This window comes from Delphinus delphis, chromosome 6 (genome assembly GCF_949987515.2).
Source record: "Delphinus delphis chromosome 6, mDelDel1.2, whole genome shotgun sequence".
Lineage (NCBI taxonomy): Eukaryota > Metazoa > Chordata > Mammalia > Artiodactyla > Delphinidae > Delphinus > Delphinus delphis.
Genome location: NC_082688.1, coordinates 33,955,101 through 33,981,145, shown reverse-complemented (window position 1 = coordinate 33,981,145; position 26,045 = coordinate 33,955,101). Strand labels below are relative to the sequence as shown.

Genomic DNA, 26,045 nt, shown 5'->3' with positions numbered 1-26,045 from the left:
GCCACAGAGTCCTTATGACATGAAAGCTGGCTTCCCCAAAGCAAGTGACTAAAGAGAGAGAGCAAGGGCCAAGCTGCCTTGTCTTTTATGACCTAGTCCTTGAAGTCACACGTGGTTACTTCTGCTTTATTCTATTCATTAGAAGTGAGGCACTAGATCCAGTCAATATTCAAGAGGAGGAGAATTAAGCCTCACCTCTTGAAGGAAGGAATATTAAAGAAGTTGTAGACGTATCCTAAAACCATCATCTCTAATAGTAGCTAACATTTACTGAGTGGTTACTGTGTGCCAGGTGCTACACTGTGTGTTTTTACAGAGCATTTTGTTTAATCCTTATTACAATCCTACAAGGGAGATACTATCCTCAGTTTTTCAGGCAAGAAAACTGAGGTGCTGAGAGACTAAGGAATTTGCCCAAGGTCCCACAGCCAATGACAGAGCTAGGATGGGAACCCAGGAGTTAGACTCCAGAGCTTTTGCTTCTATAACCACTAAGTAATATAATGAACGAGAGATGGTGGATGATTTTATGAGTCTAGGTTCTCAGATGGAGTGGTGGGCCAAACGGTGGCACCAAAGATATGTCCATTTCCTAATTTCCGGAACCCATGAATATTACCTTTCATGGCAAAAGATGTGATTAAGTTAAGGATCTTGACAGGAGGAGCTTAATCCCGGATTATCTACGTAGACCCTACGTGCAATCATATGTATCTTCATGAGAGCCGGAAGGAGTTTTGACACAGACAGAAGAGGAGAAAACACACAGGAAAGGTGAGGTGAAGACAGAGGCAGGGATTGGAGTGATGCAGCCCCAAGCAAAGGAATGCCAGCAGCAACCAGAAGCTGGAAGAGGCAAGGAATGAATTCTCCGCTAGGGCCTCCAGAGGAAGCACAGCCACGCTGACACTCTGATTTGAAACTTCTGGCCTCCAGAACTGTGAGAGAATACATTTCTACAGTTTTAAGCCACCAAGTTTGTGGTACTGTGTTACAGCGGCCACAGGAAGCTAACATAGATGGCAAAATGTGTTCTACCTCCCTGTTCACCAGTGTTCCTCCTGAGGACTGGAACGGGGTGTCACAGGCTTGTTAGCGTGGTTCTCATCTTTGGATCAACTTGGCATCAACTCATCCTGAAACAGCAGAAGAAAAATTAAACCCGGGTAAAAAAGAGGAAGAAAATTGTATAAAAACTACCTATATTATTATTGAACTTAAATTTTACCCTGATCTTCCTGGTAGCTGAGGCTAAAAGAAAATCAGGATGGATTATATAATTTTCATTTTCTGATAAAAAGGAATCACATCTGTTCTTCAAGAAACACGCGTCTTTCCCTCATATTATATTCTAAGAATAACTGAGCAAGTATATCTTCATACACTGGACAAAACAAGAGATAAAATGTCAACAGTAACTTAAGAAGACCGAGGGACTGTCCTCATGTGGAGGTTTCTCGTGTAATCCTTGGATAAAAACTACAGCCCAAAAGAGAAACACAGTTCAACATCCTGGCCACACAGGCTGGAATCCAGGAATGAGAGCTCACATGGATACAGGGTGCCAGAGTTCACAAAGTACTTTTATACCCATCATCCTATATGTGCTCAAACAGTTCCTGAGAGCCAGGCAGGGCAGACAGTATAATCTGCATTTTCAAATGTATAAACCAAGGCCCAGAGAAGTGAAGAGACTGTCCCAAGGTCACAAAGCTGGTGACTGGCGGGGCTGGGTTTCAGTGAGACTCCAAGAACACATCTCCAGGCATGCTGGCTCTACTTAGTCCACAAGCCTCCTACTGTTCTCCAAGGATTGCATGCCCGTCTGTCGTATCTCTCCAAGCACACTGAGCCTTTGGAGGAAGGGTCCTCCTCTCATACTTCTTGGGAAGCCCCTGCTACCTGCCCAGGGCTGGTCCTGAAAGATATCCCACCATGTGTCAGGCCCTGCCCCAGAGAGACCATGCCCCACCCCACCCTGGCCTGCTCTTTTAGTCAGTTCCCAAGCCAGCTGAGAACAGGTGCCTAAAGGAGAGGAATTGAGGATGGGATTGTGGGGTTCAAACCCAGTACCTCACAGAGGGATCTAGGAGTGAGCACAATGCCCAGTCCGGCCGGGGCGCTGTCCACCCCGCAGTGCTGACCTGCCCCTGGTTGCTGGGACCCCCCAGGGAGACGGGTTTGGCCTTCCCATCTCCCAACCCTCCACGACCAGCGGCTGAGGGGGTTGGAGACATTTTGTCCCCTCATGGACCAGGAAGAGAAAGAGAAGGAAGGGCTGACCACTTCTGCTCTTCTCGCTCACTTTCTCCCCACCCATGCCCTTTGGTGCCTCTTTTTCCCTGATTCATCCTCTTCCTCTGCTTTCACCCCATTCCAGCCTCCTTGTCTTTCCTCTGGAGTCACTTTCTTTCCACTTCCCTCATCCCTATCCTCTCTCTCTGTTCCTTTCCTCCTCCCTCTTTATTTTTTTTAATTGCAGTATCGTTGATTTACAATATTATATTAGTTTTGGGTGTACAACATAGTGATTCAAATTTTTTATAGACTATACTCCTTTTAAAGTTATTACAAAATAATGGCTATATTTCCCTGTGCTGTATAATATATCCTTGTTGCTTATTTATTTTATACATAGTAGTTTGTCTCTTAAACCCATACCCCTATCTCACCCCTCCCCCCTTCCCTCTCCTCACTGGTAACCACTTGTATGTTCTCTATATCTATGAGTCTGTCTCTGTTTTATTTTACACATTCACTTGTTTTATTGTTTTAGATTCCACATATAAGTGATAACACAGAGTATTCATATTTCTCTGTTTTACTTATTTCACTAAGTATAATACTCTCTTGGTCCAGCCACATTGTTGCAAGTTGCAGAATTTCATTCTTTTTAATGGCTGAGTAATATTCCATTATGTATATATACCACATATTCTTTAACCATTCATCTGTTGATGGGTACTTAGGTTGTTTCCGTATCTTGCTATTGTAAATAGTCCTGCTATGAACAATGGGGTGCGTATATCTTTTCGAATTAGTGTTTTCATTTTCTTTGGATATATAGCCAGTAGCAGAACTGCTGGCTGATACAGTAGTTCTATTTTTTTTAAGAACCTCATACTGTTTTACACAGTGGCTGCCCCAATTTACAATCCCACCAACAGTGTACTACGGTTCCCTTTTCTCTGCATCCTTGCCAATATTTGTTATTTGTAGACTTTTTTAAAAAGAAATTTACTTATTTATTTATTTTTGGCTGCATTGGGTCTTCATTGCTGTGTGCGAGCTTTCTCTAGTTGCGGTGAGCGGGGGTTATTCTTCATTGCAGTGCTAGGGTTTCTCATTGAGATGGCTTCTCTTGTTGCAGAGCACAGGCCCTAGGCGCACGCAGGCTCAGTAGTTGTGGCACACGGGCTTAGTTGCTCCACAGCATGTGGGATCTTCCCAGACCAGGACTCAAACCCGTGTCCCTGCATTGGCAGGTGGATTCTTAACCACTGTGCCACCAGGGAAGTCCTATTTGTAGACTTTTTGATGACATCCATTTTGAGAGGTGTAAGGTGATATCTCATTGTGATTTTGATTTGCACTTCTCTGATGATTAGCAATGTTGAGCAGTTTTTCATGTGCCCGTTGGCCATCTGTATATCCTATGGGGAAAAATGGCTATTCAGGACCTCTGCTCATTTTTAATTGGGTCATTATATATTGAGTTGTATGAGCTGTTTATAGATTTTGGATATTAACCCCTTACCAGTCATAACATTTGCAAATATTTTCTCCCATTCAGTAGGTTGTCTTTTCATTTTGTCGGTGGTTTCCTTTGCTGCGCTAAAGCTTTTAAGTTTAATTAGGTCCTCTACAATGAGGTACTACCTCACACCAGTCAGAATGGCCATCATTAAAAAGTCTACAAATAATAAATGTTGGAGAGGGTGTGGAGAAAAGGGAACCCTCATACACTGTTGTGGGAATGCAAATTGGTGCAGCCACTATGGAAAACAGTATGCAGGTTCCTTAAAAAACTAAAAATTTTGTTGCCATATGATCCAGCAATTCCATTCCTGGCCATATATCTGGACAAAACTGTAATTTGAAAAGATACATGCACCCCTATGTTCATAGCAGCACTATTTACAATAGGCAAGACATGGAAACAACCTAAATGTCCATTGACAAATGAATGGATAAAGATGTAGTATATACATACAATGGAATATTACTCAGCCATAAAAAGAATGAAATAATGCCATTTGCAGCTATATGGATGCACTTAGAGATTATCATACTAAGCTAAGTAAGTCAGAAAGAGAAAGACAAATACCATATAATATCACTCATATGTGGAATCTAAAATATGACACAAATGAACTTATCTACAAAACAGAAATAGACTTACAGACATAAAGAACAGATGTGTGGCCCCACCAGGGTAGGGGGCAGGGGAGGGATGGATTGGGAGTTTGGGACTAGCATATGCAAACTATTATATATAGAATGGATAAACAACAAGGCCCTATTTTTGTTTGTTTTTTGTTTCTTGCGGTACGCGGGCCTCTCACTGTTGTGGCCTACTCCCGTTGCGGAGCACAGGCTCCAGATGCGCAGGCTCAGTGGCCATGGCTCACGGGCCCAGCCGCTCCGCGGCATGTGGGATATTCCCGGACCGGGGCACGAACCCTTGTCCCCTGCATTGGCAGGCGGACTCTCAACCACTGCGCCACCAGGGAAGCCCAACAAGGCCCTATTTTATAGCAAAGGGAACTATATTCAATATCCTGTAATAAACCATAATGGAAAAGAAAAAAAAAATTTAATAAAATTTAAAAAAAAATTTAATTAGGTCCCATCTGTTTATTTTTGTTTTTATTTCTTTTCCCTTAGGAGACAGATAAAATATATATATATATATATATATTGCTACCATTTACATCAAACAGTATTCTGCCTATGTTCCCTTCTAGGAGTTTTGTGGTTTCAGGCCTTTCATTTAGATCTTTAAACCATTTTGAGTTTATTTTTGTATACGGTGTGAAGAAATGTTCTAATCTCATTCTTTGACATGTAGCTGTCCAGTTTTCCCAGCACCACTTGTTTTAAGAGACTATCTTTTCCCCACTGTGTATGCTTGCCTGCTTTGTCATAGATTGACCATAGGTACACGGGTTTATTTCCAGGCTCTCTAACCTATTCCATAATCTATGTGTATGTTTTTGTACCAGTACCATGCTGTTTTGATTACTGTAGCTTTGTGGTACAGTCTAAAGTCAGGTACCATGATTCCTCCAGCTTTGTCTTTTTTGTCTCAAGATTGCTTTGGCAATTCAGGGTCTTCTCTTTCCTTACTTTGAAGCATATCTCAGATATTATATATTTTTGTCCATAAATATTTAAGTGTGGGCCTTTAAGGGATATAGTTAATTTTAAAAACATAACTAAAATATACTTACTATTCCTTAAAACTCTGCATTAATTTAAGATTATCAAATAGTAAGGGGGCATTCACATTTCCAATTATTGTCATGCTTTTCTGCTCTCCCCTTCTGTCTCTTTTAATAAAGATAATGATACCTCTTCCACTGCAAAGCCCTTCCAAACACGTTAACTTATTTAATGCTCATATTTGCCCTTAGAGGATGTTCCTCCTACTGGAAATGAGGAAAGTGAGGCTCAAAGAGGTAAAGAGACTTGTCCAAGGTCACACAATGGGCTAGGGGCAGAGCCAGACCCTGGCCCAGGCCCTGTGTCTCCTAGCCCTTGCTTCTCTCCACCCCAGGGGCCTCGCGATGGGAGATTTCAACCGTCAAGCTCAGAGGCTCCAGGGGAACCTGGAGGAACAGGCTGAGAGACTCTACCCCAGTGGCAGCAGGCTGGATAGTATGCATCCCCAGCTAGGGAGGTACATCCAAGCTCTTTCCTCCAGGTAACAACAGGACCAATTCCTTGACTCAGGCTTATTTGCGTGCAGTAGCTCCCCAAAGCCCGGACAGTGACTGGGGCTTATCACCCCAACTCCTGAGCAGCGTGCCTTAAGCCCCCTGCACTACGGCAGATTGGACGCTGACACCCAAAGGGCAGGCACAATAGCCAGATCACTCAGCCAACCTTATCTTAATTCTACTTTTTGCCTAAGTGCAGGAGGAGGGCAAAGGTCTCTGTGTTTTTCTTCTGGGAACCTCCTTGCTTAGCCAGCCATGCACATGCAGAGAATGCCATGGATTCCATTCTAAATCCCCTGGCTTTTGTGGCTAATTCTTCCATTAGTCTGCAGACTACAGAGCAAACCCCTCAGCCTGGCATTCAAGAGCTGCAGTCTGCCCAACACACTGATACAACCTATCATAGAGACCAATGGGACATGTTACAATTTCAAGGCAGGCAAAAAAGCTTTATACTAGCTAATTCCTGAAATTATCCTATTAGAGTTTCACTTCTTTATCTTTAGACTATGCATCTCTGTTTAAATGCAAGCATTGTTCCTGTCAGCAGTGTCCATTAAATCTCCTTCCATACCTCAAATTTAATGTCCTAATATTACCGCTTGCTACTTGTTTACCCATATAAACTGTGGCATTTCATATCTCCATACCTTTGCTCATGTACTTTCCTCTGCCTGGAACTTCATTTCTTCCTTCTTCATCCACTAGCTACTAGGGGTGCTACCTCCTCTGAGGAATCTTTCTGAATGCCTCCTCCTCTCACAGCCTTCCCACACCCACAGTGGGCAAAGGGCCCTTTCTTGGGTTTAACTTGACCATAGCTGTATCTCACTGCATGGTACCCAGCACATTGTGAGTCCCCCCAAGGGCAGGGATCAATGCTGTGCATCTAATCTTCCCTAGGCCTGAACACAGGGCCTGGCACATAGTATCGTCTCCACTTAATGGGATGGTTGAAATACTTTATCTCACTGAACCCTCGCTGCAGCCCTGTGGGTTAGGCTGCTGAGGAACGATGGTTCCTCCCATTTCAGAGAAGTGGAGGTTGAGACACACAGAGGCAAAGTGACGTGTCCCAGGCACCCAGCGCTGAGTGGGGGCCACTGCTCTTACGCATGTCTCCTGACCCCTGGTGCAGCGTGCTACTCCTGCTGCTGCCCTCCCAGACAGACCCCGGATGCCCAGGGCCGAGGAGCCGTGACAACGTGGAGCAGAAGCCAGAACTCCGGGCACACTGGAGCTAGCAGCTGTGCTCAAACACCTCAGCACAATTCCCCCGCTGCCAAGGGCAAAGTCCAAATTCCTCATCACAGGCCTCAGGGCTTCCCACAACCTTCCCCAGGCCCACCTCTGCAGCTTCATCCTATACAGCTCCCTTTCACACGCCCCTGCTCCCACCACACCTGCCTACTCACCCTTCTCCGGGCTCAGCTGACTTTTCAGAACCCTGCATAGGGTGCCCAAACTCTGCCCCTGTCACTGATCATGTCCCCATGATCAGGGCAACTGGATGGAGAGGTAGGGCAGATGTTGACAGGAGTCTTCCAATGTCAGGGTGACAAAGCAGCGTAGCACAAAACAAGCGGATCAGTCAGCATTTGCCACACTGTGCTCATGGAACACTAGCATCCTGAGAGATGCTTATAACTATGTCTCCACAAAAGAGGCCCCTGGGCAATGTAACAGTAATGCCTGGCATGTATTGAGTGCTCATATTTCAGGCCCTGTGCAGAGCATTTTGCATGCAATGCTGCATTTCATCCTCACAAGAATACTGAAAGGCAGGCTTCATTTTTTTCTCTGAACTACAAACGAGGAAACTGCAGCTCAGAGAGGCTAGTAAACTTTCCCATGGTCACACAGCTGGAAAGTAGGAGAACCAGGATTCAAAATCCAGCCTGTGCTCTTAGTTATTTTGTGAGACTACCTCCCTCTTTCTCTTGCACTGTTCCTTGAGGAAATTACAGATGTAATTACCATCCTGAGGATTCATATCTAAATTTAACTAAATATTTCCCACACTTATTTGAGGCTGGAACAAGCCCCTCCTCGCCACCTTTTGTTTTACTGAATCCTATACACATCCCACAGAATATAATGTTTCACTGAACTCAGTTTGTGAAATACTGCGCTAGAAGATATCAGCTCTTATTGTCCTAACAATCTGAGAGCACAGGGTGGAGGAAGGAACCCTGGAGACCTCTGGGCAGAGCTTCCTTATTGTACACATGTGTTTTGAGGCCCAGACAGTGGCCAGTGCTCTCCCTTGTTGCGGCCAACGAGGGGAAGGAGCAGGTCTATGACTCCTTCTCAGGACCAAAAGAGGCCTTTACTCAAGGCAGGCAGGTGAGGCTGGCAGTTTGGAAAGCTCTCACTGGGTGGAATTCACATACCTTCCTGCAGAGGCCGCACAGGCTTCAGGAGATGGAAACTGCTGGAAGAAGCACCATCTTATTGAATAAAAATCATAAGTTCTGAAGACCACAAAGCAGGACGCCTCCACAGATCACACCAAATTTAACTTCTCCAACACAAAGGCCCAGAGAGGGAAAGGCACTTGTCCAAGGCCACACAGCAAGTTCAAAGCACAGCTGGAACTAGAATTTAAGCTTCCTGCCTCCTACTCCAAGGATCTGTCTGGCATTTCCTGCAAATGCTGATATGTGTGTATGTCTCCTCAACCTGGCCAGAGGCCCCTCGAGAGTCAAAACAGTGTCCAATTCATGCCTGACTTCCTGGCTCCTGACACTTAGGGTTAAAGAAATACTGATTAAGTGAATGAATAAATAAAACCCTTGATTTTTACCCAAAACTCTATTTCTCAGCTTGATCATTCACATGGCTGAGATTAACTTTTGGCTGCTTCTGAAAATGAGTATACCCTCAAAGGATAAACATATGCTACCAAAGAATAACAGCAATACTTCTATTACGCCTGATATATATGTGTGTGTATACACACACATCTACATGCTCACACATACACAGAACACCACTCTAAGCATTTTACCTATATTATATTTAAATATCACAGTGACTATAAAAGGTAGGTATTATTATAATTATCATTCCCATCTTGTAGATGAGAAAAAATGTGGCAAAAAGTTGTTAAGTAACTTGTACAAAGTCACACACCTAATGAATAACAGAATCAGGATTTGAACCCAGGCACTCCAACACAAAAAGCTATGTTCCTAACCACTGCCTCTCGAAGGTCCTGTCTATCAAACATGTAAAATGTGCCAGATGCTTTGTTAAGGCATCACTTAACATTACCTGTAACCCTCAGAGGAAAGCCCAGAAATAAATGTTATTTTCTATTTTGCAGCTGGAACAATGGAGGCTCAGAGGTATAAAAGGACTTACTTGTCTAAAGTCACACAGTTAGGAAGTGACAGAATTGGGATTTGAAGCTATCAGTTCTAGTGATATGCCCATAGTCATTAGCTTAAGTAAAAGCTAATGCATTATCATCTTCCATAATATCATGTGAAACATCTTCCTTTTGTTGGTTAGTTTTGTTTTTAGTTATTCATTTGTTCATGCAAATATTTATTGGATTATACACACATACAGACACGTGCACGTGATCTGAGGGATATGGTAATAAACGTGACAGATATTGTCCCTACTAACCCTGCCTTCACAAACCTTACATTCTGGTAAGACAGAGCATCATTAAACAATTCATTTCACAATTAATTAGCCAATTAAATGGTGGTAATTGCTACAAAGGAGAGGTAGAGAGAGCTACGGTGTGATTAGCTGTAGAAAGTTCTGGTTAATCTGCTGAACGTTTTGAAAGCTATCATTAAAATTAACTTTTCCATAGCTCCATATGGCAGTTGTTTTTAAAAAGAGCAGGATTTCCCTCTTATTTAAATTAATTTAAATTTCCCTCTTATTTATCTGAGGGAAATAAAATCATTGATTAACCCATATTCCTAGACAACAAGACTATTTAAGAGGAAATTAGAGATAGTCGAGACATACTCAACGAGAATGTCTCCTGAGCACCTACTACACAAGGAAACCCTCTGGCGGGCTTTCCCAACGATACCGTTAAATAGGAGCTTTTATCCCAATTTAAAGAGGAGAAACTGAAGACACAGAGGTTAGCCAATTCTTTGAAGGCCAGTCACACAGCTACCAAGTAGGACCAGGATTCAAACCTAGGGTGGTGTGACAGCAACACCCAGAATCTTTCCCTGAACCACACTGTATTTTCTAATCTTAAAAGCCGATCAGCCAAGAGTTGAACCTTTGGACTCTGACATAATAGGTATGAAAAGTCTTCTTGCCAATCCCATCTCTCCTCCATGCGGCCCTGGAGAAGAAACACTGCATTTTCCGGAAACCAAAAGGATCAAAATGAGGAGATCATGTATGATGCAAACCACACTTCTTGGGGGAATTGTTAATTACTGGAATGATTGCATTCCTTTCCCCTGAGATATAGCCTTCTTGAACAAAAAGCTTTAATATTTTGTTTACACCAATGGAGTAACCATTCTCCAACTCTCAAATAAGATGCCCACGTGGGGTCTTTTCTCTGACATTCTACAACTCAAGCAAACAAACACTGTTCTTCTCTAAGACAACACCACCTCTTGGTGCAGCCAAACGTTGCCCAGAGTTCCTGGCCCCAATTTCAGGAGCAACACCATTTCCTACTAATCCAGTTTTCTCAGAGTTTAAAAGAGACAATGAGGCTTCACTTTGCATTTGAAGAAAAAAAGCTCATCTTCTCTGGACTCATCCTCTGGCCTGGGGATGATCTTCATCTGATCACCCAGTGGGTCTGACTTCACAAATGCCCTTTTCCATCAATGACCAACACTTTGGAGCATTTTCCAACATTGAGAAAGAATCCAACTTTGGAATAGAGAAGTGTAGATTGTGCCTTGGCCAATGTGCATTCCTGGAAACCTGCTCTTGGAAGCCTACTGCTCCCACCACCCCCAGGCAGTCCCACCACAGGGGTTTGGGAACCCGGATGTCCACTGAGCTGCTCCTGAAGCAGACATGTGTCTTCTTGAGAGTGAACAGGAAAGAGGACACCTGGACAGACGTGTTCGAACAGCCCTCCCTCCTAAGGAGCTTGCCTTGCAGGTTTCCTAAGAGCTGATGTGCCTGTGGATTCTATAATGAGGAGGGATTTGTTTGTTGAAGGATCTTTTCAGCTTTATTGCTTAACTCAAAGGTGAGAAGGGGGTGGGGGCACGATGAGAATTACTCTCCTTTGCCTTCCCAAATAGTCCCAATTTAAGCTTAGTCTGCCCTGAAACAGCAGCAAAGATAGTTTTAAAAACGTGGAGCCAGAAGTTCTACTCCTGGATTGGCCCCCTAACCTGCTATGTGGCCAGGGCAAATCCTTCCCTCTCCCTGGGCTAGAGTCCCCTCATCTGTTCAATGAGAAGGTGGGAACTATTTTCTGTGTCTCAGTTTCCTCATCAGTGCAATGGGCATTGCAGTAAATATCTGACTTCACTCTCCTGGCTGTTAGAAAGATCAACATGGAATGATATAAACTAGATCTGAGAACTGAAGGCTTAATTTTGACAACGGATGAGTTAGGCCTATAAAGCAGTGTCACGTTCTCATTGGCTTTGAGATTTCCTTGGTGGCGGCTATTAACTTCTTCGTGCAACCAACGTAATTTATTTTATTTTATAACTTTTTATTTTGGAAAACTTTTCGATTCACATAACAGTTCCAAAAAACAGAATAGAGAGTTCCCATTCATCGTTTGCCCCAACTTTCCCCGATATTAACATCTTACATAACTACTGTAAAAGTATCAAAACTAAGAAATTATCATTGGTACAAAACTGTTAACTACAGACTTCATTGAGATTTCACCAATTTTTCCACTCATGTCCCTTTTTTGTTCCAAAATCCAATACAGGGTAACATATCACATTTAGTCGTCATGTCTCCTTACTCTCCTCAATCTGTGACAGTTTCTTTTTTTTTTTTCCATGACCTTGACATTTTTTGAAGAGTACTGCTCATTTACTTTATAGAATGTCATCAACTCAGGTGTGCCTGATGTTTTCTCAGGAAACAACAGAGCTAATGAGTTTTTAGGAAGAATATCACGGAGATGAAGTTCTCTTCTCACCACAACGTATCAGGGGTATGATATACATAAAGTTATTACTGGTGGTGTTAAACTTGAGCACTTGGTAAAGGTGGTGTCTTCCAGGTCTCTCCACTATAATGTTACAATTTTCCCCTTTCCATATCCTACTCAGAGATGAGAAAGACTGAGTTCAGCCTATGCTGCACACCAAGTTCTCCCACCCCCTGGGAGAGGAATATCAAAAAATCTGTGGACATACGTTAAAACCACCACACTTGGCGGGAGGTCCCTTGAGGCAATACAAACATCCTGTTTCTCCTTAGAGTTTTGCCTACCAGTTTTACCATACTCAGTGGATCTCGCAATTATTACTGTGGTGTTCTAATGGTGATTTTCTATTTCCCTTATTCCTTCTATTAATATATTCATTATTTGGAATTCTTCTATAATGAAGATTTGGCACTTCTTCCTTATTTGTTTATTTATCTATCTATTCATATCAATGTGGATTCATGGATCTTTTTTTAATATATTTTGGGTTATAACCCAATATTATATTTATTTACTTTACCCACTGCAATTTCTTTTAGGTTGACTCTTATGTCCTTTTTTCATGCTCCATCTTTTTTTTTTTTTTTAAATACATCCTTTCTGGCACTACTTTAGGCATTAGAATCATCTTGTGTTTACCCTGACTTAGTCCTATAACTGGCCATTTCTCCAAAGAGCCCTGGCTCCTTTCACTGGAGAATGACATTTAGGAACCAAGGTCTGGACTCTGAGAGTGCCCATTGCTACTGGGGTGTCACTGCTCCTAGGCCCTCTCAGAAGACAGAGCAAGGAAATGTAGAAGTATGCTGACCCATGTATACACACATATCTGTATTTGTTTCTGTATCTATCTGCATATATATATATTAAAATAGACATGAATTCATACTGACACTTCTAACCCTACTGTATCCCCACAGAGTTCATTCTCGTTTTTCCCCCATGTTCACATGTGACTTCCTTCTCTGACAGGAGAAACCTGGCCCCCATTATCTACAATTTATTTACTTATTTGTTTAACCCTCATATACATGTAGCTTCAGAATGCTAACCTCTATTCCTATAAAGAATACATTTAACAACTAGAGTACAGTGTTTATAAACAGTTCTTTTTGTCTTTAGCCAAATACAATTTTTAATATTTAAAAGAATGTCTCGATTTAAACCCCATCTCTGCCACTCGTTGGCTGTGTCAGTGTGAGGAACACACTTAGCATCTCTTTCATCTCAGTTTACTCATCTATAAAACCAGAATAATAGGCTACCTTCTTCATAGCCCTGATGGAGAGGGAAGAATTAGAGGAGAAAAAATATACAAAGGGGCTCAGGAAAATCACCTAGCACTCCTCAAATATTTGATGTAATCATAACATCACAGTCCCTGAGCTCCAGGGTTGGGCCCTGCAGATGGCAGCTCCTGTCCTCTGAGTCTTGTCCTGCTCTAAGGCACATACAAGGGTTACAAGTGTCCACTCCTTTCTGCATCCAACTCAGTGAGTCTGATCCAGGCCAAGCTGGGAGGGAGCCTGGTCTCTGGCTAAATAAATACAGACACTAGAAGTGTCTAGGCTCTTGGAGGCTCTCACTAGCTGCTGGAGCATTTCAGCCCAACCGCCCTGACCAGAGCCAAAGCTCTTCACTGGCCTTTGTCCTCAGCTGCCTTTTCTTCTGCAAGCAGCAGACCTTTCTGGGGGGCCTCTCCCTCTTTGTTGGGAAAAACTCCAGCATCCTGAGATAGGAAACTTTGCACTTACTTTATTTGCAGACTGGCAGGGCCCCTTCCCTCCTCTGGTCTTCAGTTTTCCCATCTGTAAAATGAGGGTGTTGGATTAGGTCAGCAGTCCAAGCTGGTAGCTGGATCCAGCAGGCATGTGTTGTATTTGGCCCACAGGGCACTTTCATTATTTGTTTTTAATTAATAGCCCTTATTTTTAGAGCAGTTTTAGGTTTACAGAAAATTAGTGGAAAGTTGAGAGCTCCCATATGCCCCTCTTCCTACCTCCACCTCCCTGCCAACAGTTTCCTTTATTGTTAACATCTTGCATCAATATGGTACATTTGTTGCAACTGATAAACCAACATAATACATTATTATTAATTAAAGCCCATCATTTATATTAGGGTTCACTCCTGTGTTGTACAGTTCTATGGATTGTGACAGATATAATGTCATACATTCACCATTACAGCAGCATAAGAATAGTTTCACTGCCCTAAAAATCCCGTTTCACCTATTCATACTTTTCCCTTCCCCCTAAACTCCTGGCACCACTGATCTTTTCACTGTCTCTATAATTTTGTCTTTTCTAGAATGTCATGTGCTTGGAATCATACAGTATGTAGTCTTTTCAGACTGGCTTCTTCCACCTAGCAATATGCATTTAAGGTTCCCCCATGTCTTTTCATGGTTTGATCAATCACGTCTTTTTATTGCTGAATAATATTCCATTGTATGGATGTACCACAGTTTCTTTATCCATCCTCCAGTATAATTTTAAGCTGGAATTCTTTGCCAATAGTTAAGAATGGAAGGCATTATACTGAAATCCATATTTTCAGCTTCTCTTAAAAATGGGAAGATCTGTAACACTGGGTCTATCTTTCCAGATGGCAAAAATTGGCTAAAATTGTATAGTATCAGGCCTCTTTGGATAAGGCATGGGTGACCTGCCCACTACAGTCACCTCCTGCCTTCCTTATGTGACCTGCCAGTTCCTGGTAAGCATTTAGACTGAATTTTACATGTTATTAGCAGAGTGACTTCAGGCAAATGTGCTGATTGTTTTCCATCTGCACCATTTCCTATCCCTTAATCCTATTTCCACCCTTTTTTGTCCTGTTCTGTGTCCTAAGACACTGACCCTGCACAGACTGCATCTGTGGGTTTGGCTGTAGGAGGCATTGGTGTGAGGTCAGAGGTTGAAAGGAGAGAGGGTCCACTACCCACTCCCATCGTGCTCCCCTCACTGCTTGGGTTCCAACTGCCCAGCAGTAGCTGCAGCTCTCCAAGCCATTGTTCCTGCTGAGCAACCCTCCCCTACCGTCCCAACCCTTTCTGGGCACAGTTAACTCCATGTCCTCCCTTTGTCCCTTCCCACTGTGGCTAGCCTCTAGGTCTCTCAGCACTCTTGTTTATTCCCTTAACCCCGTTAGCTCCCTGTAAATAGCCCTTTCGTTGAAGTCTCTCTATTTGAACCATCCAGTTTATTCCATTTCCTGTTGAGACTGATACAGCAAGTTGCTTATGTTCTCTGTGCCTCAGCTTCCTCACCTGAAAATGGGAATCATGTTAATGCCCACTTCAAAATGAGAAAATGCATATACGATACCTAGCATAGTCCCTGGCATAGATAAGTGCTCAGTTAATGTTCATTAATATTATTATCATCATCATCGTTAGAATTTATCGCTCTGGGGCTACATCATTTCTATAGGTCTTTACAGCATGGATAGAAATGAATGGGTGATTCACCACACAAAAGTTGCTGCCAATAAATCTCCAAAGATCACCTTAATCTTTTGATCCCAAAGTAGAGTTGAGGCTTGGGTGGTATAAACTCTAATTATCTCTTGCCATTCATAAGCAAGGGGACTGGGCCCTTTATAGGCAGCTTCAGTATCAAATCTTTTCTCACGTGACAGTGGCCATGTGGAACTCTTATCCCACTTACAGATAACAGCTAACATTTACGGAGTCCTTTCTCTATGCAAATAATCCAAGTCTTCATATGTGGAATTAAGTAACCACTGCACATCAGTGCCTCTACAGATGAGACAAATGAGGTTCTGAGAGACAAAGTGACTCTCCCAAGGTCACAGTCAACAAGTTTTTGAACTGAGACTACACTCAGGTGTCCAGGCTCCAAGTCTAGTGCACTTCCCATTACACACTCTTCCCCTCCATGGAAGGGGCTTCTGCCACACAAACACCCAGAGTTTTCCTCACCACAAAATTCTTCCCACTTCTAAACAGAAGTCTCACTCGGCCTTACAAGACCCTTGATTATGTTAGTTAGGATCTTGAGAAATGTAAAGTGATATGATTGAGGGTGGGGTCAAAGTCTGCCCTCGACCACCCTCTTTCCTCGTTGGGCTCCAGCAAACAGCCCCACTCTCTCACTTCCTGATGCTGACCAGGCTCACGGAGCTTGCACGCAGGGTGATCTCCTCTGATGCGTCTCCTTGTGAGAAGGGAACAAACCTGTCAGCTTGAGAGGCCCAGTGAGGAGAAGGCAAAAATGAGGCTCAGACAAGAAAAATCTGATCCCGCCACCCAGATGTCAGCACAAGTATTTGTGGAATAAAGGAAAGGAAGGATGAAAGAGTAAATTTATCCACCAAAGTATCAGGGTCTGGATCATCATGCTTCCTTCTCTGAGCCTCGGTTTCCTCATCTGTAGACTGAGCTACTGCCACCTGTCTTTTTTTTTTTGCAGTACGCGGGCCTCTCACTGTTGTGGCCTCTCCCGTTGTGGAGCACAGGCTCCGGATGCGCAGACTCAGCGGCCATGGCTCACGGGCCGAGCCGCTCCGCGGCATGTGGGATCTTCCCGGACCGGGGCACGAACCTGCGTCCCCTGCATCGGCAGGCGGACTCTCAACCACTGCGCCACCAGGGAAGCCCTGCCACCTGTCTTTTGGGAGCTATCTTGAGGTTTGAAGTACCCAGCACACAGTGGCCCTCAGTGATGGCTAATTCTAGCCCTCTGCCTTGTTTCACATCCTCTCAACAGGTTCTTTGATTTCTCTCAGCCTTCTGGAAACTTATTCTGGATGATTATAGCAATAACACCTAAAAATCAATATATTTTAGATTTTTAGAAAGCAAAATGCCCAGAAACATGAAGTTCTAAATCCTTGGACATATATCTGTATGTCTCAGCATTCAGTGCAGTGCTTTGAATGTGGTAAGTGCTTGAGAGTTGATTTCATGTAGATGGATACGTTAAATGTAGATGGCTGAGGCTGGGATCATCATCACCTCCCTCCTACTCTTAGTAAGCATAAATTGACTTTATGAAATCTCTAGAGTCCCCAACAACCTATGAGGTGATCCAGAAAGTATGTGTTATCCCCACTTCATGGATGGGAAAACCAAGTCTCAGTGAGGTTAGGCAAGTCTCCTGATTCAGAATCCAGTGGTCATTATATTCTCATGGGCTGTCTTTTTATCTGTTATTGGAAAGGAAGGGTATCCTTGAGGTTGCCTCCAGGTAATGCTTCTCTCAACCTCAGAAGCTAAGTTCCAGTGAGGGGAAGCACCTTGCCCAGGGCACACCACAGTGGAAACCAAGTTGGGACAAAATTTGGGTTCTCCAACTCTCTCCTTTGAGTTCTTCTCATTCTTCTATGTGCCTTAGATTCAACAGGAAATAGATATTAGGCAGGGAGTAACAAAATGAAACGAATACTTCAGCTCCTCAGGCCCCCAATGAATCAAGTTTCCCCTGAGAATGATCGGAGACTAGTCTCCCGGCCCAGTGTTCTACCAGCCCAAAGGACCCAAGGCTGTCTCCCAGGAGGCTGGCCTGACTGCCCAGCTGCTGCCCAAGAGGCTCAGAGATGGCATTCAACCTCAGAGCTCCTGGGTAGAGCCAAGCATGGGGACCCCAGGGCACTTGGCTGCACTCAACGCCCTCTCCAGCACTGCTCCTGACCCAGTTGTCATAGGTGAGTGGATATTCAAGCAGCTGCTGGGAAAGAGGTGGCCAGGGCTCCTGGGACACTTGACTTGTCTCTCGGTGAAGCCAGGGACATGCTCCAGTGACACCCATAGATACTTCCTCTGAGGGCACACTGCCCTTGTCCCTGCCAAAGAAGCTAGTGGGAGGTAATGAGAGGGTCCTGCTCTGAACTAAGCAGCCAGAAGAATCTGGGTGAGCAGAGAGTCGTGGATAAACTCATGTATTTACTTATTCAACAAACATTCACCAACTACCTGCTCTCTGTCAGACTCTGCACAGAAACTAGGGATTCTGCAGTGAACTGGGCATGATGTTTGTTCTTTATATCTTGGATTTGTACCCAAGTAGCCAAAATACAAAGCAGAGACTGGCAGGGTCCTAGAAGAGGGACTTCCAGAGTCATGCTGCCTGGTCCAATCTCCACCTAGCCCTATGATGCTGGGTGACCTTGAACAAGTTGCTTAACCCCTTAATCTTGGTTTCCTTCTTGCAAGAGCTATTTTAAAGTGAAATGAAACAATTGGCTTGGAAGTACTTTTCAGACAGAAGCTGAAGATGATTACTAGCATTTCATAGTTCCATCATTAATGTAAATGCCACTTATTCAGCACCTTCTAAGTATCAAACATCTGTTCAGCATCACATGTAATTATTCCTACAACCCTAGTGACACTGTCATTATTATCTATATTTTAGAGATGGGAAATGGAGGCTCAGAGAGGGGTGGTGAGTTACTCATGGTCACACAGACTGTAAGTGACAGGGCTGGGATTGGAACCCAGGTCATTTGGATTCCAGAGCCTATGTTCTTTCTGGACTGCCCCCTGTGGCTTCCTTCTTCCTCTTCAGTCTTTCATTCAGCAATGGCTTACTGAACCCTTTCTATGTGCCAGGCATTGTGCTAAGCTCCGAAGGTACGGGTGGAGCAAAACAGACCTGGAGCCTTCCCTAACAACCTCACAGTCTAGTGGGGAGGAAAGCAGTGAAGACTAATTACAAGCATAATAACTGTTGCCAAAGAGGGGGGATCAGACCCCCATGAGAGTGTAAACCTTATCTGGGAATCAAGCAAGGCCTTCAGGAGAAAGTGATCTTTGAGATAAAATCCGAAGGCTGACTGAGAGTTGGGCAGACAAGAAGTCACAGGGAGTGGGGACAGCATGGAATCCTGAGCCACAGATGGTCAAGAAACATAACAGAACACATAGTTCAAGGAACACAAAGAGACCAGGAGCACAGGCAGCAGGAGAAGGCAGTACAAGATGGGCTGAAGAGGGAGGCAGGAGCCTCGGAGCACATGCCAAGGAGTTTGCACTTGATCCTGAGGGCCCTTGGGAGCTGAGTTCATAGGGCCGAAAACCCCTCATTTTATGCCTTGGTGTTTTCCTCTTCTGCCATCTGACTGGCTGGACCAGCGGCTGAGGAGTGAGTAGAGATGGGGCCAGAGGAGCTGAGAGTGACCAAACAAGCTAAGGTCAGCACGGAACTGCAGGAAGGGCAGGGAGAGGCCAGGCCAGGGCAGCACCAGGGACAGCTCTCAGTGGCTCTCGGGGCTCAAAGGCCATCAGAAATCATTCACTCTTTCATTCGTTCATTCATTCTACAAATATTTATTGAGTGCCCCTACCCTGAGGGCACTGTTCTGGGCACCGGAGGACACATCAGAAAACTAAACAGACAAAAACTCTCTGTCCTCCTTAAGATTACTTTCTAGTAGAAGGAGACAGAAAATAAACACAACAGATAAGACAATCATGCACTGTATTAGAAGGTGACGTGTACGGGAAGAATAAAGCAAGGAAGGGGAATCAGGAGAGAAATCAAGAAGGGGAGTGGCTATAACTTTAAATAGGCTGATCAGAGAAGGCTTTGCCCCGAAATTGACATCTGGGCAAACACATGAAGGAGGTGAAGGAAGGGCTGGGGGCATCCATAGGGAGGAGTGTTTCAGGCAGAAGGAGCAGCAGATGCAAAGCTCCTGAGGCAGGAAAATGCCAGGCCTGTTGGAGCCTCTGTGAGGAACCTGGGGTGGGAGAGCAGGAATGGTTGATTCAGAGATGGGAGTCAGAGCGTAGAGGGCCATTGCAAGGACTTGGCTTTTACTTTGGGTGAATGAGGAGCCACTGGGGAATTCTGAGCCGAGAGGTGACATTATTTGACTTATATTTTCATGGGATCCCTTTGGCTGCTGGGTGGATATTAGATTGTGGGGGTAATTATCTTCCCTTTTCAGACAAGGAAAATGAAGTTCAGGGAGAGAAAGCTACTCGTCTGTAGTCACATGGTTAATAGTGGTGGAGCTGAGATTTGAACATAGGTCTCTCTGATGACTTCAGTCCCTGCACTGGCAGGTCTTTTAGTACAGGCGGCACTTCCCCTGGGCTTTAAAACCTAGGTAGACTTTGGACATGTAAAGGGAAGACTGGGATGGAGAAGGGAGTGAAAGGTATTTAAAGAAAAAAAGGTATTTTAGGCAGAATGAAAAGAATGCAAAGCAGGGAGGGTAATTATGGGTCTCTGGATTTATTGAAAAAAATAGAGACATCTTTGCTTTAAAAGAAAAAGAAAAAAAAGAGAGAGTACGTGCTGGGGAGAAGCTGGAGCTAAGTCTGAGAAGGCCAGTTCATGAAAAAGAGCCTTGAATGCCAGGCTAAGGAGGATCAAGGAGCAGCCCCCTCCTCTTGCACCCAGAAAGCTTCCAAACTGGTGGCCTCAGTGGAGAGGGTTAGAGAGGAACCCAAAACAACATGAAAGAAAACGGTTTCTTGTATCATATCTAACCAAGCAATTTTAACAGCTTTTGGAGGAAAAAAAAAAAAAAAAACCTGCCAGATTTTGCTTGATGGTGTCTACAAGGGAATTTTGGAAACAGACAGGCTTGTGGATCAAAATATAATGCTCATCACTTAACCAGCTTTGTTTCTCAACAGCTACACTAAGTCCCTAAGCCTCTCAGCAAAAGGGAGGAAGTAACAGGCATCACTTCTCCTTGTGGAGGACAGATATCCCAGTTTGTGGGTACCTTGGGTCCCAGCTCAGACCCCAAGGACCCCAAGGGGAAAGTGGGGCCCCACTTCCTTGGCTTTGGAAGGACCCAAGAGAACAGAGGAGCTACAGGTGGGGAGGTGTGTCTTCTTAGATCTTGTGTCTACCCTCAAGCCCCACCTTAACCCTGACACTGAGGCCTAAAGGGGAAATATTTGGAGATCTATTAGGGGCGACGAATGGATCTCAAAGGGTCTCAATTGCCCACCACTCTCAGCTCCTTGTTTTGGGCTTCCATTTGCTTTGCTCTGGTCACCTGCCATATGACGTAACTACCACTGCAGGGCTTCACCATATGGGAACTGCTAAAAAGCCACCCAGCCACCCCCAGCCCATCCTCAATACCCCACAACCCACCCACAAGGCTATATGTCTACCAGCCTCTACTGAAGGTCAGGAAGAACAATGGAATTGTATCCGTAAAACTGACTCCAAATAGAACTCTTCCAAGAGTCCAAAATAAAGAAATATCAACCCTCCACAGGAGGTCTCTTGTTTCTTGCCTTGAAGACCACTTCCTTTTCCCTTCTCTGAGAAAGGAACCCCTTTGTCAGTCCTTCACCAGGGGAACCTCTGCCAATTAGGAAAAGCTCAACCCTGATCACAGGGATGGCACTAACCTAAAGCCAAGGAGAGTCACAGCACACAGTAACCGTCTGGCAGCATCTCTCCCAAAGTCTGAATCTAGAATAACCATGCAGGGCCCCAGCAGAAGACAGGGTGGGCTCGGGCCCTCAAAGGATGGTCCTCATCCATGTGTTTCCACGAGTATGAGATAAAAATTCCTACTCATTTTTCCCATAGTCTTCCAAATGGTAATGCTTGGAGAACGAACACACACACACACACACACACACACACACACACACACACACACCATTTCCCAACGCTAAACCATAATTCTCAAAACCAATATAGGCTCTAGACTACTAGAAGAAAACCGTTTTTCTAAATCACATAATCTACATGGATTTCTCTGCCCACATGGACATGCATCTTATATTATTATACAAAGCAGTATCATGTCCCCCTCTTTTGTTCAAACCAGTTGTAACTGAGTTCCTATCACTCGACACTGAAAGAGTCCTGACCAACGTACCTCACCTCTCTGTATTGTTAAGAAGCTTTTAGCTGCAAATAACAGAAATGTTATCTCATAAAACAAAAAGTGTAGAGATAGGATAGCCTTCAGGGAGGGTTCATTCAAGGGTTCAACGATGTCTCCAGATTCTTTCAAACTTCCCATTCTGCTTAGAAATGAGATGACCATATCTGATTTCAGATATCACATCCACATGACATCAACACAAGGAAGTAGCGGGACCAGCTTTACTACATCTCTTTCTCAGGGGTGAGACAAGGAAACTTTCTCCAGCAGGTATCTCCTGTGTTTCACTGGCTAAACCTGGATCTCATGCCTTTCCTCAACCAACAAGTTGGGACAGGGACAACAGCAAGTGAAACAGAATTTTCCTGAGACCAAATGGGTTCATCTCTGAAGTTAGGGGTAGGTCAGAGTCCCCCAGAGGCAGATGGCTGTTGCTGTGTGTGTACGATGGGGTTTCTGTTAAGAGGGAGCGAGAGAGGGGCTTCCCTGGTGGTGCAGTGGTTGAGAGTCCGCCTGCCGATGCAGGGGACACGGGTTCGTGCCCCGGTCTGGGAGGATCCCACATGCCACGGAGCAGCTGGGCCCGTGAGCCATGGCCGCTGAGCCTGCACGTCCGGAGCCTGTGCTCCGCAACGGGAGAGGCCACAACAGTGAGAGGCCCGCGTACCACAAAAAAAAAAAATTAAAAAAAAAGAGGGAGCGAGAGGAAAAATAGATAACTAGTAAGGACCTACTGTATAGCACAGGGACGTCTACTCACTACTCTGTAATGACCTATATGGGAAAAGAATCTAAAAAATAGTGGATATACGTATATGTATAACTGATTCACTTTACTGTACAGCAGAAACTAACACAACATTGTAAACCAACTATCCTCCAAAAAAAATCAAAAAAAAAAAAAAGAGGGAACAAGAGGAGGCAGGGCACCGGGCAGGCAGCCACTAGTGTGCATTGCGCTACATCCAATGGCTACCCTCACTGAAGCTGTCCTTGAACCTGGGCCACAGCAAATCCTTAGGCAGGACATTTTCTCCTACTAGTTTCTGCAAGAAGTTGGACTGGAGTGAGGTGGGGCTGGAGGCAAGAGTGCCAGTTAGGAAGTCAGTCAGGCTATCAGACCAGGACCTGTGAGATGAGGAAACAGGCCAGCCCAGTAATGCCAAAGTCTGAGTCATGGGCAAGTTTTTGGTGGGAAGACTGAGGGCAAGAAGGGTGTGCTCTCAGAGATGGACCCTCGGGGATTCTGCCAAAGGTGGATGGCAGGACCCTGAGCTCTTCCATGAAGGTCAGGCAAGGAGACAAGACTCCGTGAGTAAGGGGCAGAGGGAGGAGACCCCCTCCAAAGCCACCACCTTAACTTGTCCTGAATGGAGCCAGGCAGTTTGGACAGACAGGCCCCTCACCAGGCCTGCCCCTGATGGCCTCTACCCAGCAGCTCAATGGGCATTCCTTGGGGGACTGGAACAGGGAATCTGGGATTTGATTCCTGCCACTGGCCCTCCTCCATCCACACACCAACCTTCACTCTCCAAACCTTCTGTGCTCTTTCTTGCCTTCGAGCCTTTGCCTATGCCGTTCCCTCAACAGGAAGGCTTTTTCCTGCCCAGGATGCCCCACTTTATCCTTCACATACAGTCTGTAAAGCCCCACCTGAGTGAGGGGCTCCCTCCTTTTACTCCCACACAGCTGTAGTCTGTATGCCTCACCTTGGATTGTAATTTCTATCTACATGCCAATCCGTCCATCTCCCAGAAAAAACTGTGAGCTCTTCTGGGGCAGGCCCCTGCCTTGTTCATCTTGGTGACCTCTGCAGTGCCCAGGCAGTGTGGGGTCACAACACCTATGCAGGATGCAAGAATAGGGACGATGGGAAGGAAAGAGGTTCCTGTTGCCTTCTTTAGAGCTGAGTTGTCCAATATGGTAGCCAAGTAAAATTTAAAATTTAGTTCCTCAGTTATACTAGCTGCTTTTCAAGGGCTCAATAACCACTTGTAGCTACTGGCTATGGATTGGACAGTGCAAATATAGAACATTTCCATAAATACAGAAAGTTCTAGTGGACAGCACTGTTCTAAGAGATTCAAACTATTGCTGCAGCTCTAAAAGGAGCAGATCATCTGCTACAGACTCCTTTCTCCTCCAATCCAGCACTCAGCACAAAGCCAGATACCTCCTCCTTTCTCTTCTCTCTCTCCTTCCTCTCCACCTATCTTCCTCCACCCCATTTTCCTGTCTCCCCACAGGGCCAGAAGAATAATTCACAGTGGTTTCAGAGTCCTCAGAGCCTTCTTATAGTCTGTGTATCTCTGACCCTTCACTACAGTCCTGGAAGGTAAGCAGGATAGAGATTATAATTTTCATTTTACAAGCAAGGAACCAAAGCTCCGAGAGGTGAAGACTCTTGTCCAAGGTCACCCAGCTGGCAAATGCTGGTGTCTGGATCAGACCTCAGAGTAGACTCCGGCCCCTTCTTTTCCACCAGTGTCGTATCATCTCTCACTAAGGAGTCGTCTAATCCAGCCTGCTGTCTGATGCACTTATCCATTCAACAACATTCCTCTCAAGTGTTTATCCAGCTTCTGCTTAAGTGCTCCCTAAGATGTGAACCTCACTATCGTTTCCTGAAGCTGTGTTTAGATAGCTCTGCTAGAAAACTCCTGCTTATGCTGAGTCAAAATCAACCTTGTGGGCTTCCCTTGGTGGCGCAGTCATTGAGAGTCCGCCTGCCGATGCAGGGGACACGGGTTCGTGCCCCGGTCCGGGAGGATCCCACATGCCGCGGAGCGGCTGGGCCCGTGAGCCATGGCCGCTGAGCCTGCGCGTCCGAAGCCTGTGCTCCGCAACGGGAGAGGCCACAACAGTGAGAGGCCTGCATACCGCAAAAAAAAAAAAAAAAAAAAAAATCAACCTTGTAACTTTTCTGTCCCGAGACCTCAGAAATCATGTGATACAGCCACTAAAATGCCTTCTGCAACACCACTGCCAGTTAGCTTGCAGCCTCTGCTCACACACCTCCAGGTTGGGAGAGCTCAACACCACTCAAGGAAGCCCCTTCCTTCTTTGGCCATTTAAAAACCAGCCTCAATCCTGCAACTCCTCCCCACTGGCTTTGCCCTCTGGGTCTCCCAAGACTATATCTTCTCTCTCTCTGCCCAGGGCAGCCCCTCAGAGACAATGACCATGCCCCCTACTTTGCTTTTGTCCTGACTGCAGACTAAACAAGTCATCAGAGAAAGGATGCTCTGTTCTATTAGCACATGACCTCTTCTGGCTTCCCTTCCCCATTAGCACATGAACCCCCTTATTCCATGGACCCCATGGGAAGCCAAGGTCGTGTCAATAATAATAACTACTGCCATTTATTATGTGTTCACCATGCCAGGCAACTTGAAAAGTGCTCTGCCTGTATTTCATCTCCAAAACCCTGCAAGCTGGTCATTATTATTCCCATTTCACAGATGAAGTGACTGCCTGTATACATGTCTGTCACCCCAGATGAGAGGACAATTGCAGGAACCTAAAGGATGGATGGGACCTGGGATGACCCAGGTTTGGGTCTGGGTCAGTCCCAGGGCCCCAGGCCCCAAGGAGGGTGGAGGAGTACAGAGGTTATGTGCACAGGCTGTAGGGGCAAAAGATCTGGGTTTAAATCATAGCTGCTTACCAGCCATGTGACCTTGAGCAAGGTCACTTCACCTCTCTGAACCTCCATTTCTTCACGTGTAAAAGGGAGCTAGTAGCACAGGGCACGGAGTCCAAGGATTGCAAAGAAGAAACAATGAATGCTTAGCACTGTGCATGGCACCTAGCAAGTTCTCAGCAGTGGGAGATAATACCAATATTATCATCGATATTATTACAGAGAGACCGTACCCAGGGCCAAGGCAAATGTATTTACAGTATTACCGTCCCAAACTGAGCCTGGTCAGACCCAGTGGATTTTTGTACCCCCTCGTGGCTCCCAGAAAATGGCTGGTATCTGAGATGAGTTCAAATGTGCTAATGGGGCTGTGGTGTGAGGAGGTGTGAGGGGCCTGAGCTGCTCTTGTGGTGAGCCAAGCAGTGCCCATACTTCTCTACAGAAAAGACAGAGGGGAATGCACAGGAAATAAAGGCTAAGGGAACTA

At 45.0% G+C, this 26,045-nt stretch overlaps 1 long non-coding RNA gene across 1 annotated transcript in view; it reads right to left on the bottom strand.

Moving 5' to 3' along the window:
- Positions 1 to 26,045, bottom strand: part of LOC132426586 (uncharacterized) — an 89,899-nt gene that overhangs the window by 47,296 nt on the left and 16,558 nt on the right. The window contains exons 2-3 of the long non-coding RNA XR_009519729.1: positions 13,833 to 13,886; positions 1,039 to 1,136 (exon numbers count right to left, since the gene is read on the bottom strand). This is a non-coding gene — a long non-coding RNA (uncharacterized lncRNA). The remainder of the gene's footprint in view (positions 1 to 1,038; positions 1,137 to 13,832; positions 13,887 to 26,045) is intronic.